This window comes from Mytilus edulis, chromosome 7, assembly GCF_963676685.1.
Source record: "Mytilus edulis chromosome 7, xbMytEdul2.2, whole genome shotgun sequence".
NCBI classification, from domain to species: domain Eukaryota; kingdom Metazoa; phylum Mollusca; class Bivalvia; order Mytilida; family Mytilidae; genus Mytilus; species Mytilus edulis.
The window spans coordinates 72341863-72350238 of NC_092350.1; the positions used below are offsets into that span (position 1 = coordinate 72341863).

An 8376-nucleotide genomic window follows, 5' to 3' on the forward strand; every position below is an offset into this window, starting at 1 on the left:
ATTTAGAAAATTGTAATTGCAAGAACAAAATTACACATTACTTAGAATACTTTAGATCATTCAGGTAGTCTTTATTTAGTATGTACAAAAGAACAGCCAGTAGTCATTGGATATTGTAGATCATTTAAATAGTCTTGACCTATTTATTAGTACAAAAGAACAGCTAATAATCATTGGATATTGTAGATCATTCCAGTATTCTTGACTTATTTATTTGTACAAAAAAATCAGCCAGTAGTCATTGGATACTGTAGATCATTCAGGTAGTCTTGACCTATTTATTTGTACCAAAAAAAAACCAGCTAGTGGTCATTGGATACTGAAGATCATTCAGGTAGTCTTGACTCTTAATCTATTCATTTGTACTAAAAAAAAACAGTCAGTTGTCATCTTCACTTCACACACACATATACGAATATCAATTATATGATAACGAGACATGTTGCAATGTTAAACTTATTAGGATATGTGAAAATCAAGACTTGCATAAAAAATATCCCAATATTAGAGGCAGTGGCGTCATTTTTCCTCAGAACTTTCAGCTCTTTGATTATATCACAGCCATGTAACTCATATCAATAACTGGTGTATAAGTGAATGTTCCTCTGAAATTGTTCCAAACTTCAAAAGGAAGGTTATGATTGAATTTTGGGGCTATCATGGCTATGGCCCAAACCATAATGGCATTTAGGAATATGATTTTCATGTTTGGGGACAATAACTTGAGCAAAAGTCTATGGATCGTTATGAAATTGTACCACAGGTTCCCAACCAAAAAAGGAATGTTAGGATTGATTTAATTTTGAGGGTTAAATAGGTGCCGAAAAAAAAACTTAAACTATTATGCTGATTCTTACAATGTTGTTAGATTTTTGATTTTTATGCCCTACCTACGATAGTAGAAGGGTATTCTGTTTGCTGGGTTTTTTTTTCCTGACCGTCTGTCCTGCTTCTGGTCAAAGTTTTTGGTCAAGGTAGTTTTTGATGAAGTTGAATTTTAATCAACTTAAAACTTAGTACACATGTTCCCCATGATATGATTTTTCTAAATCAATGCTGAATCAAAATTTTGACCCCAATTTCACTTTCCACTGAACATAGAAAATCATAGTGTGAAGTTCAGGTTGAAGTTTTAGTTTTTTGTTGAAGGTACTTTTTGATGTAGTTGAAGTCCAACCAACTTGAAACATGTTCCCTGTGATATGATCTTTCTTATTTTAATGCCAAAGCAAAGGTTTGACCCTAATTTCACGGTCCACTGAACATGAAAAATTATAGTGCAAGTGGGGTATCACTGTACTATAGACACATTCTTGTTTACCTATAAATTGGTCCACAGGGTCCATATTAAACTTTGTTCTATTTTTTTAGCAAAAATTTATTTTATGGAGTTCCTTGGTATATAATACTGAATCTTACCATGCTTATTGCGTAGTTATATATTGATTTTTTATCAAATAGACTGTCCAAATTTATTTATATATGTATTTGCATTTTTTGTCAAGCCTGTGACTTTTGTTGTAAAAGCGAGACATAGCGATCCTACCATGCCTACATTCTGTGTCGGCGGGGTCCATGATTATTCACGCTATTGTTAAAGTTTTTGAAATTTTAACAACTTTCTTAAACTATCCTGGATTTCTACCAAACTTGGTCGGAAGCTTGTTTAAGATCATAAGATAGTATCCAGAGGTAAATTTTGTTAAAAAAATCCTGTGTATCAGCATTTTATTTATAAATGGTCTTTGTTTTTCTGCCAACAAACATCACATTCACTCTGTGGTTAAAGTTTCGAAATGTTTATATTCTTTTTTAAATATCTTGGATTTCTACCAAACTTGGATAGAAACTTGGATACAATCATAAGAAGTTATCAGGAAGTAAATTTGGTACAAAAAAAAATCCTGATTATCAGTATTAGAATTACTTATTTTTCTGCCAGTTAACAAATACATTCACTCTGGTTAAAGTTTTAATTTTTTTTTATAAATTTCTTAAACTATTCTGGATTTGTACCAAACTTGGACAGAAGCTTATAAATTTTGTCATAAATTCTACTTTTTGTCTACAATATTTGTCAACTGTTTAACTATAATAGAATACGGTGTACAACACAGGCTCTTTAGACTTTTTATACGACCGCATATATTGGTATCACGTCGTCATCGTTAGCGTCATCCGAAGACGGATGGTTTCCGGATAATAACTTTAATATAAGTAATTAGAAATCAATAAAATTTTAACACAATGTTTATAACAACAAAAGGAAGGTTGTGATTGATTTATGGGGTTATGGTCCCATCGGTTTAGAAATTAGGGGCCCAAAGGGGCCCAAAATATACATTTATCTAGTTTCAGGACAATAAGTTGTGTATAAGTATTTCAATTATTCTGAAATTGTACCACAATGTCCATACCATTAAGTAGAAGGTTAGGATCTAATTTAAGGGTTATGGGGCAAACAGTCTAGGAATTAAGGGCCAAAAACAAGCATTTTTGAAGTTTTAGGACAGTAACTTATGTTTTACTGTATGAACACTGGACACTTTTAATTTGCAAAACACTCATTTGCAAATCCGCCGCCGCCTCAAACAAGAGCTACAGTATCATGTATATAACCAAAATGTGCGGAATTACATGGGATTCAATAATTTCATTGCTTTTCTACTGTTTCTATGATATTTATTTTGCTATTTGATTTATAAAAACATGGGATTTTCAATATCCCATGGGACAGGGCAAAATCCCATGGGATTTACCATTATCCCATGGGATTTTGGTTAAATCCCATGGGATTTTTTTTGGTCCCATGGGATAATTGTTGTCCCATGGGATATTTCTTGTCCCATGGGACAAAAAAAATCCCATGGGACAAAAAAAATCCCATGGGATTATAATTATCCCATGGGATTTTTAATATCCCATGGGACAAAATAAAATCCTATGGGATTCAAATTATAAATATATAGACATAATTATACAGTAATGTGTATGTTACAATGAATGCTGTTTGGTAGTAAATAGTTTTAAATGTATACAAGTATTTTTATATTTTATATATATATTTATTTTTTTCATTTTGTTACAAACATGTTTTTTATTTGTTTATATGACAATAAAGATTATTCTTATTTTTGAATGTATAATAATATATATATACGGTCAAAGAGTAAATTCCTTTAAGTAAAACAAAATGATGACATGTCTAAATAAATGAAAAAAATGTTGTTTTGAAATCTTTGTCTTTTTATTTTATTTTAAAAAATAGAACTTTTCTTTGTTAAAGCATGTATAGTTTCATTGCAATACATGAATATGCAAACAATTTGAATTATATACCTTATACATAATATTATGGGTATATTTGCAAATTAATAATACAAACACTTTTTCTGTTAAAGTTGTAGTTTTCTTTTTTCATTGCTTGCTATGTACAATTATTCAGTCCACTATACATGCTACATAAGAATTAAGTCAATAAACAGTAAAACTATTTCATCCACCAGAATATTCCTGCAATTCTTAGACAAAACATTTTTTCAATCTGTTCTTCAAAGATCTTCCTCTATACATCTTTATTGGATGGAGCAATTCAAATGAGAAGCAAGTTTATTTGGACAACAACAAACTAATTTTTTTTTCATTCAGTCCTTCTTCCAATTGATAATTCCGTACATTGTTGCATTTCCGTGATCAAGTTCTTGTGCATCTAGACTACGATTGTGATGATATGACTCGATCTTTTTGTTTAGTCATTATGTTGAAATTTCCTCTTTCTAATAAATGAAGGAAAAAACATGTTCCATTTCAAATTCATAAAAAAAGTCGCACTATGGAGAAAAATATCAACTTTAAGTTTTCTGTTCAGTATTGATATTGATTTGTTGAATGATGACCATGAAAATCAAGATGTCTGACCTACAAATACACAAAATTCAAAAATTATCAGTTAAGAGCAGCAATAAAATAGCTATTTTATCATGTTTACGAACATTTCGATAAACTTTCATTTGAATATTCATTGTTAGTACTCTTATTTTAGTGCTTTGTGTCTATGATTTACATATTACCGTTTGTTGTTTGGTTCCTTGGTGCAGACTTTTAAGATAACCCCATTGCAACAAATGTTTACAATTTGTTCAAATGTTGTGTGCTGTTATTAAAACCACTGTCGAGTATAAAGTTTGCTCATTGTCAAAGGCTGTACAGTGAACTATTTTTGTTAAATTAATGGGCTTGCGGGTCTAAATCATTTTTATAGGATTTCGCTATATTTTTCTATAAATGAACTTTATCAAATATTTCAAAGAAAAAGAAAAGAAAAAAATAGGGTCACCATTTATTTACGCTTACAATGCCCCTTAGAAAGAAGCATACATTTTTGTAAAGGTACTTTTTTTTCTGTTGAACTAATAGGAGAAATAGAGGTAATATTGAAATGAAAAAAGAACTAAATTACGGAAATGGCTTAAATTTTATAATAGTTTAGTTTAAGAACGGTTTATTTGAAAATGATAATAAAAACTTAAGGTCACAGATGAGTTAAAAAAGATATTACAATTCTAATGCTGAAAAATGGCATTTTGGCACCAAAGGGAGATAATTTTGAGCTTTCAATGATACAAAGGAATATACATTTTGAAAGTCATCTGAATGATTTTTGTACCATATGATAAATTAACAACTTATATAATAAATAAAGTTAAGTTATGAAAAAAAAAACCTGTCCCAAGTCAGGAGCCTGTAATTTTGTTTATGTGTTACATATTTGTTTTTTGTTCATTTTTTTTACATAAATAAGGCCGTTAGTTTTCTCGCTTGATTGTTTTACATTGTCTTATCAGGGCCTTTTATAGCTGACTATATGCGGTATGGGCTTTGCTCATTGTTGAAGGCCGTACGGTGACCTGTCACCAATAATTGTTAATGTTTGTGTCATTTTGGTCTTTTGTGGATAGTTGTCTCATTGGCAATCATACCACATCTTCTTTTTTATATACCCAAGAGCCTCCTTAAATGTCATTTGAACCCTATTGGAGAAAAGTCTAATTGGATATCAGACTGCCTCTTATTTTTATATCAACCCAGAAATATTATACCTGTCTAATATCAGGAGCTTGTACATAGTTCAGTGGTTGATGTTGTTTCATATATGTCATTTTGGTTTTTTATAATTTTTTGTTTTTAAAAATTTGTATGGTATATTTAAGTTTGAATTGTTGCTTTGTTTTAAATTGTGTTAGTGTTGTCTTTTATAGATTACTATATTATGTATAGGGTATGGGTTTTTTGTATTACTTACAGGCCATCATTGGCCTCTAATAATTAAGTACAATGCTTACATCCTCTTAATTGAACTCTGATAGATAGTTTTCTCATTTATCATACCACATCTTATTTTAATAAATATTTAATCATTGTTCAAGGTCAAAAACTTTAATAACAGTGGACTTACCATTTAGACTTGTTGACCTTTGTAAATCTATTTTTGTTGATAACTTCTTCTGTTTATAGTTTCCCTTTATCTTTAATGTTCTTGCCCTACACCTAAAGGGGTAAACATTATCTTAATTTTAATGACAAAAATAACTACTACATGTACATGTATTACATAACTAGTAAGCAACTGAAAATTATGCCTCATTTGTATATAAAGTTGACATTGCTCATTATTCTTGCTGTTTAAAATTATCATTATTCTATGAAAATGAGGTCACAGTAAAATTAACCTTGGCAGACAGACATCTTCCTATTTTTATATGACACCTTGCAGTCATTCCATACAACATGAAGTAGACCCATGCTTATAATATCTGATAAAATGACAAAACCAAGAAAACTAAGCATTGACCCAAGAACCATACAATGTGGTCATGGTTATATGAATCTGCCAGACAGACATGCACATCTTAATTGTTACATATCCACCAGATATAATCTACTAGTACCTGTAACTTTAAGCATATATGATAAAATGACAAAACAATGCAGTGTTACATTGACTAATGAACCATAAAAATGAGGTCAAGGTCATATAAAATATGGCAGACAGACATGTGCATCCTACAGTCATTCCATTCACTAAATCAAGGAGCATTATTGCTTACAGTATCCGGAAAAAGGACCAAACCACAAAAACTAAACATTTTCATAGTTTCTTATACCCTGCCACATTTGTTTATGTATGTGCCTGTGTAACGGTTTATTTCTTCCTCTGTGATATTTTATCCTGGGGATAATTTGTCCCGGTAATATTTTTCCAGGCATGGTATTTCACAGGTTGATTTTTTCCAGAGGAGTGAAAATCTATCTGTGTTATGCGGATAGTATGTTCCGGTATATATTTGCCGTACAATATTTCACAGAACCTTGTGAAATATAGTCCCATTAACTAGTAAGTAGGTTACTCACAATCAATATATACCTGACTATAATTATAAAATGTTTCACAAAGGTAGAACAAATTTGCATAATTTATCAAAGGGAGGTAATTATGAGCAATTTATATTTTAAAGACATTAATATAATAATATTCCTGAATCTATTTCATAGTGAAATTTTGTCCTTGAATCTTATTTTTTGTATATTCATTTATATAAAAAGATTACTTACAACATAATTTTTTAATAAGACAGATAAAATTTAACAGGTAAATACTATCCAGCTGTTAAAATTGCTTTTGTTCCAATATATTGTTATGCTATAATTAATCTGATTTCCATATGCAACTACATCTTTTTCACCAGACAAAACTATTTATATAGTTAAAAATATTATCATTATCAACTTCTTCAATTACTGTTTAACAGTAGTAATGCAACTATATTTCTACCTTTACTTTTTAATTTATAATTGTACTGAGATCTGAAAACAACTCACTTTTACATGTATTTCGCTTACCTTATTTGATCATGATATTATTTCACAATTACGATCTTTGAAATTATTTCTGGTTTTCTTTCTTATGTTTATATAGATGTAATACCCATCAATGGTTTAATGATAATTTTCTTTTTAAAAGAATGATATTTACTTGAATATTTCAGGATTTTTTTTCAATAATTTGTGAAATGAATCCCATTATAATACATTTTAGTTTCCAATAGAGGTTTAATTCAAATACACTTTTATTATTTCATAGTGTTTGTAAAGGATAAGTTTTTGCTAAGGACTATTCAATAAGTTAACTACTCAGATAGAATTTCACGGCAAAGGAAAAAATATCCCAGGAAAATATTCTCCTCTGGATAAAAAACAACAACAACTACTGTCACATTTTTTCCTCCGGATCAAATTTCTTTCACCCGGATATAATTTTGCTTTACACCTGTTCCAAATCAGAAGCCTATAATTCAGTGATTGTCGTTTGTTTATGTGTAACATATCTGTTTTTCCATCTTTCATAAGTTTTGTACATAAATAAACGTTAGTTTTCTTGTTTGAATTGTTTTACATTGTCATTTCTGGACCTTTTATAGCTGACTATGCAGTATGGGCTTTGTTCATTGTTGAAGGCTGTACAGTGACATTGAGTTGTTAATTTCTGTTTCATTTGGTCACTTGTGGATAGTTGTCATATCTAGTCATATATTATAGGACGAACTATTTGTCCTATCAAATTTTTGACTTTATTTACTGTGTCTTTTTCTCCTGTGACTCAGTTTATTTACTGTGTCTTTTTATCCTGTGACTTTCTTCCGTGATTACCTTCCTTCTAAATCAGTGAACTGAATATTTGTTTTTTGCAGTAGTACGGGTAACGAGTCGATATCTGTTATTAATCATGCAAATTGAGTGTCAACACTTACACAATACCTTTTTCAGAGTGTCAGCTAAAATAAGGAATCACTGGTGATAGGGGAGTGTAACCGGTGATTTGCTTCTGAATCAGATAAGATTTTCCAAAGCCAGGAGAACCTCTTTTAAAATTGAGCACAAAGTCGCCTGAGGAATTATTAATAATGCTACTAAAAATATGTTATTCCCCCCATTTTTCACTTTAATTACCAAATCTTCACGCGACTGTGCTTTGCGTGAATATAAAAAAAAAATGACGAGGTCGACCTCACGAATGAATATACAATTGAAATACTGGACCATCGATTAGCAGAGCTCGAGCAGCAGACTGAGTAAACTTCCACATAAATATCTAAGTTATTTACGACTAATACTTACTGTGCTCCTTTAAAATCAGAATAAAGTTGTTAAATACATTAATTTGTGTTTTTACTGCGACGAATTCGAAATATGTGAATCAAATGCTAAGTATGCACCAGTTGGACTGAGCAGAGAATTATTCTCAACCAGGAACAGTCTATACTTAATAAAACTGTTAACAATAAGAATAGAAAGTCCCTGTAAAAAGGCAGTCAAATC

The 8376-nt window shown here is 30.4% G+C and overlaps 1 long non-coding RNA gene across 2 annotated transcripts; it reads right to left on the minus strand.

Moving 5' to 3' along the window:
* Positions 1-3172: 3172 nt before the first annotated feature.
* LOC139483624 (uncharacterized) lies at positions 3173-7948 on the minus strand. 2 transcript variants are annotated; one of them, XR_011655051.1, is made up of 3 exons: positions 7816-7948; positions 5456-5547; positions 3173-3918 (listed from the first exon to the last, which is right to left on the minus strand). It is a non-coding gene; the product is annotated as an uncharacterized lncRNA (long non-coding RNA). The 2 variants fall into 2 exon arrangements; XR_011655050.1 differs by having other exon boundaries at positions 7809-7948.
* Positions 7949-8376: the final 428 nt, after the last annotated feature.